This window comes from Pleurodeles waltl, chromosome 2_2 (genome assembly GCF_031143425.1).
Source record: "Pleurodeles waltl isolate 20211129_DDA chromosome 2_2, aPleWal1.hap1.20221129, whole genome shotgun sequence".
In the NCBI taxonomy this organism is placed as follows: Eukaryota; Metazoa; Chordata; class Amphibia; order Caudata; family Salamandridae; genus Pleurodeles; species Pleurodeles waltl.
Window position 1 is genome coordinate 163,782,500 of NC_090439.1, and position 12,406 is coordinate 163,794,905.

Sequence of the window (12,406 nt, forward strand, 5' to 3'; positions counted from 1 at the left end):
AAACTTGTTTTGTCCCTTTTAATTGTGTTTTTATTTTACTTTGTTAGTACTCTTCTGCTTTTAAGAAGCTTTCTTTCTCTTTGTTGTGTATTGTACTTTAATGGTTTGTTTTTTACTTACCGAAATAAAGTCAAATGATGATGAACAGGTCTTCAGAAATCGAAAGAGCTTTCACTCAATGAATGTGCAGATAGTGTGCCTGGCGGACCAGTACATTTCCCATGTCAATGCAAAGTATCCTGGGTCTGTGCATGATGCCTATATCATGAGAAATAGCAGCATCCCATATGTGATGGCTCAACTCCAGAGGCACCGGGTGTGGCTAATAGGTGAGCCCATGGTTCCCACCCAGTATATGTTGGTGGATGGGTATGGTGTTGGCCATAAGGGTTAGTGTTTGGCTAACAGGTATCCTTTGATATTTGCAGGTGACTCTGGTTACCCCAACCTCTCATGGCTGCTGGCCCCTGTGAGGAATCCAAGGACAAGGGCAGAGGAACTTTACTATGAGGCACATGGGCGAACGAGAAGAATAACAGAGAGGGCATTCGGCCTCCTGAAGGCCTGGTTTCGTTGTCTCCATCTAACAGGTGGATCCCTGTACTACTCACCCAAGAAGGTGTGCCAGATCATAGTGCCATGCTGCATGTTGCATAACCTTGCCTTAAGACGCCAGGTGCCTTTTCTGCAGGAGGATGAGGCTGGAGATGGGCGTGTGGCAGTAGTGGACCCTGTGGACAGTGAAGATGAGGCAGAGGATGAGGATGAGGGCAACAGAACAGCTATTATATGACAGTACTTCCAGTGACACACAGGTAAGACATTGTAACTTCACTTTGCATTGACAGTTTTGTATTTGACATTGTACATGGCAGGCAGATTCTCCCAATTCCATGGCCACTTACTGTACCCTTTGGAATCTCTATTTTCAGATATCTGTGCCCCAATCTGGCACCTGGTGTGTTGACTGCAGCCTACTACAGGTCATTCCTATGTATTTATTCATGTACAGTTGAATTGCAGTGTTTAAAGCTTTTTAAACAAATACTTTGTTCAATCATTTGACAGACTCTGTTCTTGTATTTTTTCAATGGTGTTTATTTAAGTGCTAAGAAGTAGAGAGGGTAGTGGAATGGGCTGGGTTGCTGGTGGAGGAAAGTCCAGGACCGAGTCCAGTCTATTTGTATCACAGGTGCATTGTCCAAGGGGGCATATGAAGTGGGGCAATGGCAGTTCAAGGTGGACAGGGTGACAGAGTGGGAAACAAGGGTGACAATCAGGAGAGTCTTATTTCCTGGTGGGGGTCTTAGCAATGTTCTCTGGCTTCTGTCTGGATCACAGGGACCATTTGTGTGGTGGTTCTCCTGCCAGGGAAGGGGTGCTGGTGGCCTGTTGGTCCTGTGGCAGGGCCTCCTGTCCACTAGTGGCAGCAGAGGTGGAGGGTTGTTCATCGGTGTGGCTAGTGTCAGGGGCCCCGTGGTGTGCCACTGCCTCCCTCCTGGTGTTGGCCATGTCTGCCAGCGCCACTGCAATGGTGACCAGGGTAGTGTGGATGTCCTTCAGGTCCTCCCTGATCCCCAGGTACTGTCCCTCCTGCAGCCGCTGGGTCTCACGCAACTTGTCCAGTATCTGGCCCATCATCTCCTGGGAATGGTGGTATGCTCCCAGGATGTTGGTGAGTGCCTCCTGGAGAGTCAATTCCCTGGGCCTGTCCTCCCCCTGTCGCACAGCAGTCCTCCCAGCTTCCCTGTTGTCCTGTGCCTCTGTCCCCTGAACTGTGTGCCCACTGCCACTGACCCCAGGTCCCTGATCGTCCTGTGTTTGTGGGGTTTCATGGGGTCCCTGTTGTGGTGGACACACTGCTGATTGATGTGTCCTGGGGACAGAGGTATGGGCCCGCTGGATGCATACAGTGCTGGTGTTTCCTGAGGGGGAGGCTCTGTGGTGGTATGGGATTGTGCCTGGGTAGCTGACTGTCCGGAGATCCCTCATGGGCCAGGTCGGTCATCCAGATCCAGGCGTCCCGAGCTCCTGTCATCATTGTGGGCCTCTTCTGTGGGGGGCCTTGGTGTTGCTGGCACCTCCTCTCCGGTGACGTTGTGTGTGGGAACTGTGGGGATGTAAATGCAGTGTTATTGTTTCTGCGTTTGACATCTTGTGCATGGGTGTGTTGCCCTGTATGGTTGTGATTGACCTGTCAGCTTTGCCTTGTGTGAGTAGTGATTTTGTGGATTAGGTGATTCTCTCTAATGTGCATGCTTTAGTGATGGGTGTCCATGCAGGGCTGTGAGGGATGTCCATGCATTGGTGTTGCATGCAGGGATTGGTATTTGGATGGCTGGGTTGTGATGGTGGGGTATATGTGAGGTGGTGGGGTGATGAGGGTGAGGGTAGGGGTGGGGGTATGTGATGGCATGCAGGTATGGGGGGTGATAGTAATAGAGATTTGACTTACCAGAGTCCAGTCCTCCTGCTACTCCTGCCAGGCCCTCAGGATACAGTATTGCCAAGACTTGCTCCTCCCATGTTGTTAGTTGTGGGGGAGGAGGTGGGGGTCCAACGCCAGTCCTCTGTACAGCTATCTGGTGTCTTGCAACCATGGAATACAACTTCCCCTGGAGGTCGTTCCACCTCTTCCTGATGTCATCCATTGTTCTTGGGTGCTGTCACACGGCATTGACCCTGTCCACGATTCTCTGCCATATCTCCATCTTCCTAGCAATGGATGTCTGCTGCACCTGTGATCCGAATATCTGTGGCTCTACCCGGATGATTTCCTCCACCATGACCCTTAGCTCCTCCTCTGTGAACCTGGGGTGTCTTTGTGGTGCCATGGGTGTAGTGTGTGTGTGGTGTGTGTGAGGGTGTGTGGGGTGATGTGTTGGCGTGTGTGCTTTAAGGTGGTGGATGGTGTATGGGTGATGGTGTTCTGTGGCTCTGGTTCTGTGGGTACTCTTGGTGTCTCTCCCTCTCTCTGTTGTCAATTTATTTGAGTTGTAAAGGGTTGTGGGTAGTGTGTGCGTGTGTGGGGGTGGTGTGTGTATGTGTGTCAGGTGTGTGTGTGTGTAGTTTGAATTGTCCAATGTAGTGTTGTTTTGTTAGTGTGTATGTATTTTGAGGACAGCGGTATGTACCGCCAGTGGTTTACCGCGGTTGAATGTCCGCCACAGTGATTTGTGGGTGATAATGCTGTGAGCGTAGTTCATTTGGCGTAACTGTGTGTGTTTTGGTACCACCAGCTTATCACTGACCTTTGGGCCGGCGGACTTGTGTGTGTGGCTGTATAGTGACGGATTGCTATGTTTGAGTCATAATATGGATAGCAATAAACCGCAGCGGCGGCGGTATGTTGGCGGCAGTCTCATGGCGGTAAGCGGGCTTTACCGCCAATGTCATAATGAGGGCCTAAGAGTCTTAGGCCCATATTTATACTTTTATAGCGCTGCATTTGCGTAATTATGTTACGCCAAAGCGGTGCAAACTTAAAAAATACAATTGTATTTTGTAAGTTTGCACCGCTTTTGCATCAAAAAGTGACATAAATGCGGGGCTAAAAAAGTATAAATATGGGCCTTAATCCTTAAAAACAGTGAGATTGCTGTTGTTGCACAGAGTATCTGGTTAGTGTAAAACATTTAAGCCGTATGGGCGAGCGTACATCAGAAAAGGGTAGTGATGCGTCGATTCATTACTCGCAAGTGAGGCCATGCCTCGTTTCCTTCTCCAGTCAGGTCGGCGATGAATCATTTTTCTCCCCCTCAAGAGAGCAATGCATCGAGTTCAGGATCGGGCACATCGGATCCATGCAGAGTCGGGTTGACTTTGACGCCCAGGGACGATGTGTGGTAAATCCGGTCGCACGATATCAGAAATCCGTGCTGCGTGGGGTTTGAATCATTATCAGCCTCTGTAAGCGGGTGTTGCACATCGTTTCTCCAGCCGTGATGCATCAATCTCCCATCCGCGATGCAGGTGGAGTGTCAATTTCAACCGCTAAGCTGGCGGCACGTCATTTATCAGCTGCATTGCGGAAGGTGCACCAAAGATTTCCCAGCACATTGTTCTGTGCCTGGATTTTCAGTTCTTGTCTGCCAACTTCAACTTTCAAGGGCCCAGGGATTGGATAGGGCACCACTTGGCAGGGCAGAAGTCTCAGCAGAGAGTCCAGGTGCTGGCAGAGGAAGTCATTGATGGCCCTGAGACTTCAACAACAGGAGGCAAGCTCAATTCATGCCCTTAGAGATACTTCTTAAGCAAGAATGCACAACAAAGTCCAGTCCTTGTCCCCTTTAAGAGGCAGAAGCAGCAATTGCAGGATAGCCCAACAAAGCACAGTCACAAGCAGGGGCAGCACTTCTCCTCAGCTCTTCAGCTCTTCTCCTCTTGAATCTAGAAGTGATCTCATTTTCAGGGGGTTTGAGTCCACTACTTATACCCCTTTTTGCCTTTGAAGTAGGCAAACTTCAAAGGAAAGTTTCTCTTGTTTGCAAGATCCGGCCTTGCCCAGGCGAGGCCCCAGGCACACACCAGGGGGTTGGAGACTGCATTGTGTGAGGGCAGGCACAGCCCTTTCAGGTGTGAGTGACCACTCATCTCCTCCCTCCCACCACAGATGGCTCATCAGGATATGCAGGTTACACCCCAACTCCCTTTGTGTCACTCTCTAGAGGAGAGGTGCAAACAGCCCATCTGTCAAACTTACCCAGACAGGGAATCCACAAACAGGCAGAGTCACAGAATGGTTTAATCAAGAAAATGCCTACTTTCTAAAAATGGCATTTTCAAACACACGGGGGGTCATTACAACCCTGGCGGACTGTGGAAAAGGTGCGGTAATACCGCAAACAGGCCAGCGGACAAAAAAATTGAATCATGACCCTGGCGGAAACCGCCAACAAAGACAGACACTTTAACACACCGTCCGCCACGGCGGTACAGACAAGCAGCGCGGCGGTTACCGCCAACAGACAGGCGGGAGACAATGTACCGCCCACAGTATTACAACAGGCCAATCCACCACCTTTTCCGGGGCGGATTCACTGTGGATAAAAACACAGCGGAAACAGCTTTTGCTATGGGAAAACGCTCACCTCAACACGTCCCACGAGGAACGACGACTCCATGGACCCGGAACTCCAAATACTATCTGCCCTTGTCTTTCTGCTCATTTACGACCAACAGCGACGTAGGCGCAGAAGATACCGGTGAGTGCTGCATCTACGACACGAGGGAGGCAAAGTCAGGCGGACACCCACCAAACACCCCCACCCCCACCCTCGCATATTACAACATACACACCAATGCAGTCAAAACTATCACATTAACAACCCACAATCCCCCCGGAAGAATGCAAAGACAATGCGAATTTCGGTCAAACATTGTAATGTGCCAATATACATGTCATACAAAAATATACAGATATATATCTCTAAATCACTCATAATTATATATACAATACAAGAAGTAGTGCAGATATGTACACAACAATGTCCGTGGACCAACAGTCCAAAAATGCATGGGCGAGGCCCACAATAGATACCTGACCAAAATCCGAGAGAACACTGCCAGGGCATCAGATAGAAACACTACAGGCACCTCAGGGGGAAGGGAAGGGGGGGCACCTCAGCCGGATGACTGCAAAGCCACATCCACGATGGGGCTCCATGCCCATTGATGTATCCTGGGGAGTGCAAAGCCACAGTCTCACAAGTCTCTACAGTGGGTGGTTTGCCCACTGTGCCATCCTGGGGAGTGCAAAGCCACAGTCTCTCAAGTCTCTGCAGTGGGTGGGTTGCCCACTGTGCCATCCTGGGGAGTGCAAAGCCACAGTCTCTCAAGTAGATGCAGGTCTCCACTGGTTCTGGAGGGGGACTGGTGCCCAGACTGGATGAGTCTCCCCGTGAAAGTTCCTGTCCTATCACTGTCCCAGCTGCACATGGGATAGGATGCCTGATGTGGCGGTCCATTCATTCCTACACGGTCTTTGCCCTGTTCAGCTGTGCTTTGCCATGGCGGTCTTTGCCCTGTTCAGCGGTGCTTTGCCATGGCGTTCTCTGCCCTGTTCAGCGGTGCTTTGACATGGCGGTTCAGGACTGTTCAGCGGTGCTTTGCCATGGCGGTCTTTGCCCTGTTCAGCGGTGCAATGACATGGCGGTTCAGGACTGTTCAGCGGTGCTTTGCCATGGCGGTCTTTGCCCTGTTCAGCGGTGCTTTGACATGGCGGTTCAGGACTGTTCAGCGGTGCTTTGCCATGGCGGTCTTTGCCCTGTTCAGCGGTGCTTTGACATGGCGGTTCAGGACTGTTCAGCGGTGCTTTGCCATGGCGGTCTTTGCCCTGTTCAGCGGTGCTTTGCCATGGCGGTTCAGGACTGTTCAGTGGTGCTTTGACATGGCGGTCTCTGCCCTGTTCAGCGGTGCTTTGCCATGGCGGTTCAGGACTGTTCAGCGGTGCTTTGCCATGGTGGTTCTGATATTGGACATTGGTGTGTGGCATGACGATCTCCACACTGGACATTGGTGTGTGGCATGACGATCTCCACACTGGACATTGGTGTGTGTCATGACGTTCCATCATTGGCCAGCGGGGCTGTGGCATCCTGTCCCCTCCTGGGCTGTGACTCCGGCGGTGGTCTCTGGACCAGTAACGATACTTGGGCCCTCCTGGGCTGTGACTCCGGCGGTGGTCTCTGGACCAGTAACAATACTTGGGCCCTCCTGGGCTGTGACTCCGGCGGTGGTCTCCTGACCAGTGACGATACTTGAGCCCTCCTGGGCTGTGACTCCAGCGGTGGTCTCTGGACCAGTGACAACGGTGCTGGCGGTTGTGTCTGGACCGCCGGAAATGATGGCACACTTCTCCGCCGTGACACTCACAACAGGCTGGGGAGACTTCCTCTGGACCTTCCCCACCTTCTTTGGAGTTACAGCTGACTCACCAATCGCCTTGGATCCCATTTCACTTGTTATCCCACCAGGAGTCTTGACACGGTCCCGTCGTCCACTCCCCAATTTCAGAGCCTTTACAGGGGGTGGGCTGCCAGTGCCTTGGCTCCGGGTCCTACTGCCTGCCCTGGTGGACGGTGCACTCCAAAAACCTGGAACACGCACCACTGGTACTGGAGGCTTTTTGGCTGAGACGCTACAACAGGACTGATGAATTGGAGGGGGGGTGGGTGTAAAAAGGTCAATTTGACATAGGGACAGTTTCTGACGGACACTGGGATGGGTAGCTGGAGGGGCACTGGGAGTGGAGGAAGAAGAGGTGGTTGTAGGAGGTGTCACTTTAGATGTTTTGGGTGCAGGTGCTGGTACTGGAGGCTGTCATGAGGTGGATGGATGTTGGGTGAGTGATTGCCGACGTTTGTGTACTTTGGGAGGGGGCGTCACAGACACACTGGGAGAGGACACAGGGGATGTGTAAATACCAGTGGAGGTGGTGAGTGCAGGTGAGCGGCTTGTGGTGCTGGGTGTCTTGGTGCGAGTCCTAGTGCCTGTAGATGTGGTGCATGCAGGTGTGTGTGTAGACGAGCCTGGGAGGGAGGAGGGAGAAGAGGAGGAGGGGGACACAGTGGATACAGTGGATGTTGCTGTGTCTGTATGTGGGTGAGGCTTGCGTGAGTGCCTGTGATGTGTGTGGTGCCTATGTTTGCTTGAGCTACTTCTGTGTGTTGACTTGTGTGCATGCTGGTCTGTAAGTGTGCTTGGGATGGGCTGGGTTACAGGGGATTGGGTCTGGGTGGAGGAAGTTGGAGGGGGGAGGCTGGACACAGGGACAATGGCTGCCATCAGTGCTGAGGGCAGAGATTGCAGGGTTCGCTAAAGGGCAGCCTGACCAGAATGAATGCCCTCCAGGAATGCATTACCGTGTTGCAACTCCCTTTCTACACCCTGGATAGCATTCACAATGGTAGACTGCCCAACAGTGAGTGACATGACGAAGTCAATGGCCTCCTCACTGAGGGCAGCAGGGGTGACTGGGGCAGGGCCTGAGGTGCCTGGGGCGAAGGTGATGCCCACCCTCCTAGGTGAGCGGGCACGAGGTGAGGGGCTGCTGGGAGGGCGGTGCTGGTAGGGGAGGTGGGGCTGTACCTGTAGAAGTGGGGCGCACAGATGGTGCCGCCACCACAAGGGAGCTCCCATCGGCGGACGAGTCCGTGTCGCTGCTTGGTGATCCGGTGGCCGACGTGAAGCTCCCCTCGCCCTCCGTCCCACTGGTGCATTCAGTGTCTGTGGTGTGGCCCTCCATGGCCATGTGGGATGCAGCTCCCTCGTGCTCCGGTGCCACTGTACCTCCGCCTGATGATGCTGATGTACAAAAGGACAGGGAAAGCAGGAAAAGGAGGGGGGAGACAGAACAAAGAGAGTTTTAGTGCATGGCATACCGCTACCGTTGACGGACAGGACAGACGCAGCAGCCCCATGCATTACGCCGTGCTCCTGGCCTCTGCATATGCAATTTCTGGGATATGGCCTACATGGCAATGCTGGAAATCTGCGCACATGGATGCCACAGGGGCAACTATACCTCAACTTGGCACTCTTCTGAGGTGGGGTAGAGTGCCACATGGCACACATTACGGAGGGGCCTTGCCTACCTAACTCGGCCTGGCCTAGGGACACACACAGCCCACCTCCCCCACCCAGACCCCTCCACTGCACGCAAAGTCAGCAGAATGAGGTTGTACTCACCCCCTTGTGTCTGCTGTGATGTCCTTAAACGCCCATCCAACTCCGGGTAGGCCACCGCCAGGATCCAGAACATCAGGGGGGTCATGGTGCGACGGGCACCCCTCCCACGTTGGGAGGCCATCCCCAGCTGAGCCTCCGCCGTCTTCTTGCTGCAGCGGCGAATGTCCTCCCATCTCTTACGGCAGTGGGTGCCCCATCTCTGGTGGGCCCCCAGGGTCCGGACCTCCTTGGCGATGGCACGCCAAATGTCCCTCTTCTGGTGGGCGCTGAACTACATGACATGCACAAGGAAAGAGGAACAGTCATTACCAACTGCACCGTTGTTGTGAGTGGCCCCCTCCCTACTCTGGCCATGTGGGCCTTTTATTCCCATGCTTTACTGTAGTATCAACTCTGCCCCCTTCCCTCTTCCACCCAGCCCTGTCCACCCCGGCCTAGCCCATACAACGTGCTCCCTGTGTACTAACCTGTTGGTCTGGAGGACCGTAGAGTAGCATGTACTGGGGGAGGACCCCATCCACAAGTTTCTCCAACTCCTGTGCAGTGAAGGCAGGGGCCCTTTCCCCAGATGCAGCAGCCATCGTCGCTTCCAGACTGAGGTCACAGCAGCACTAGCAGTGTAGGTCCTCTCCTGTCGAAGGTCAGGTATCTAGTGATTGAACAGATAGAAAATGGCAGTGACGTCCACGGCGGTGCGCATCATCACCGCCGGCGCACCTGTTCATTGGCTTCTGGGACCCATAGGGTCCAATGTTAACCAATGCAGCATTGCGCCGCGGTCTACGACCGCCTAGGGCGACGGTGTGCAACGCCAGCGCTGTTACCCCACAATCCCATTGTCCCAGTTTAGAGGTCAGGCAGCCGCCATTTCAGGGGCCCACATGGCTTCATTTACTACTGCGTCACACATACCGAGGCCTACACTCAACACACATCCAGGAAGGGTTTATTGTCTGGTGTAGTCTTGTGTGTGACTGTGGGTACATACCTGGAGGAATAGTGACTGTTTATTCGCTGTTGTCCTTCTTAGGCACCGTCAGCTGGGACATATGAGAAGATGGCGGAATCCTCCGGTGTACCGACCGCTGGTGGACCTGTTGACAATGGAAGAGAGACATTTAATCGTCACCTACAGGTTTGACCGTGCCACTATCCACGAACTATGTACCCAGTTGGAGCCAGACCTGATGTCACCAATCCGCCATCCGACTGGAATCCCCCCTGACGTGCAGGTGCTGTCAGTGGTCCATTTCCTTGCAAGTGGGTCTTTTCAGACAACTGTGGCCATGGCATCAGGGATGTCCCAGCCTATGTTTTCCAACGTCTTGTCCAGAGTGTTGGCTGCCCTGCTGAAACACGTAAGGATATACATCATTTTCCCTGAGGTGGAGGATTTGCCTACAGTGAAAGGTGACTTCCATGCTCTTGGACATATCCCCAACGTCATAGGTGCCATTGATGGGACCCATGTAGCTCTGGTCCCCCCGCATGAGTGAACAGGTGTACAGAAACCGGAAGAGTTATCATTCGATGAATGTCCAGATGGTCTGTTTGGTAGACCAGTACATCTCTCAGGTAAATGCTATGTTCCCTGGCTCTGTGCATGACGCCTACATCCTGCGCAATAGCAGCATCCCTGATATGATGGGTCATCTCCAGAGGCACCGTGTATGGCTATTGGGGGACTCTGGTTACCCCAACCTTTCCTGGCTACTGACCCCAGTGAGGAATCCCAGGACCAGGGCAGAGGAACGCTACAATGAGGCCCATGGGCGGACTAGGAGGGTGATCGAACGCACCTTCGGCCTCCTGAAAGCCAGGTTCAGGTGCCTCCAAATGACAGGTGGATCCCTATTCTACTCACCGAAGAAGGTGTGCGACATCATCATCGCCTGCTCCCTGCTCCATAATTTGGCATTGCGACGCCAGGTGCCTTTTCTACAGGAGGATGATCCAGATGACGGTGTTGTAGCAACTGTGGAGCCTGTGGACAGTGATGAGGATGAAGCTGAGGAAGAAGAAAACGACAACAGGGAGTCAGTCATACAGCAATATTTCCAGTGAAACACAGGTGAGTACATTTTCAGGTTTAACATTATATTAACTTTCACACGTCTACCTCTATCCTGTACTGACATTTCACTCACTATTTGTTAACTGAGTTGTCCCCTTCCATTTCAGTTTCACAAATGTGGTAACCTACGTGTCAACTGCTTGCATCCTTGAAGGGCTTGTGATGTGTAACATTGGTATGTTAGCCTTCCAATGGGTAACCCATTATGACACTGTCATTGATAATACAAAATTACAAATCATAGACTGACTCCATTTGATTTAGTGTTTCAAGGGTGTTTATTTAAGTGCTAAAAAATGAAGGGGGGTTGTGAAATGGGGATGGGTGATGGTGGAGGAATGTCCATGGCAGAGTCCAGTCTATTAGTCTCACAGGTACATTGCACATCTGGCCATTGGAAGCGGAGCTGGGGCAGTTCCGATTTGGACAGGGTAACAAAGTGGGACAGTGGGGGGACAATCAGGGTGGTCTTATTTCCTGGCGGGGGTCTTGCCATCTTGCTGTCCTGTTCCTGGATCTCAGGGCCCGCTTGCGTGGTGGTTGTCCGTCTGCAGGGGATGGGGTGCTGGTGTGGTGGTCCTGTGGCGGGGCGTCCTGTCCACTAGCGTCGGCGGAGGTGGTGGGCAGTTCATCGTCCTGACTAGTGTCAGGGGCCATTTGGAGTGCCACGGTGTCCCTCAAGGCCTTTTGAATGTCCGTCAGCACCCCTACGATGGTGCCCAGGGCGGAGCCGATGGTCCTGAGCTCCTCCCTGAACCCCAAATACTGCTCCTCCTGCAGACGCAGGGTCTCCTGCAACTTGTCCAGGACCTTCGCCATCGTCTCCTGGGAGTGGTGGTATGCTCCCATGATGGAGGATAGGGCCTCGTGGAGAGTTGGTGCCGTTGGTCTGTCCTCCCTCTGTCGCACAGCAGCCCTCCCAGTTCCCCTGTGTTCATGTGCCTCCGTCCCCTGGACCGTGTGCCCACTACCACTGCCCCCAGGTCCCTGTTGTTGTTGGGGTGTTGGGTTAGCCTGGGTGCCCTCTAGTGGTGGACACACCGCTGATTGACCTGTCCTGGGTAGGGAGGTATGGGCCCGCTGGGTGGGTGCTGTGCTGGTGTTACCAGAGGGTGGAAGCTCGGTGTTGGGCTGTGGCTGGGCAAGGGGAACCGACTGTCCTGAGGCCCACGATGGTCCGGGCTGGTCATCAAGATCCAGTAGGGCAGAGCTGCTGTCGTCACTGTGGGCCTCTTCTTGGGGTGGAGTGGTGTTGTCTGGACCCTCTGGTGTGGTGACGTTCCTTCGGGTTCCTGCGGGGGTATAAGTACATGATTATTGCATGTGTGTGTGTGTGTAATGGTGTGCAATGGTTGGGTGTGCGTGAACCCCAATGCAGGCATTCCTGTGTGTGGGGTTGTGTGCTGATGGTTGGGGGGTGTTCTGGGTATGTGCATTGGGCATGCTTTAGTGATGGGTGTCCATGCTTAGTTGTATCATGCAGGTCTTTGGGTTGGGATGTGTAGTTGGTGTTATGGGTACATTAGTGAGGAGTTTGGGTGATAGGGGAGGGTGTGAGGGTGGGGGTGTGTGATAGCATGCAGGTAGGGTGGGGGATATCATAGTGAAGATTTGACTTACCAGTGTCCGTTCCTCCAACGACTC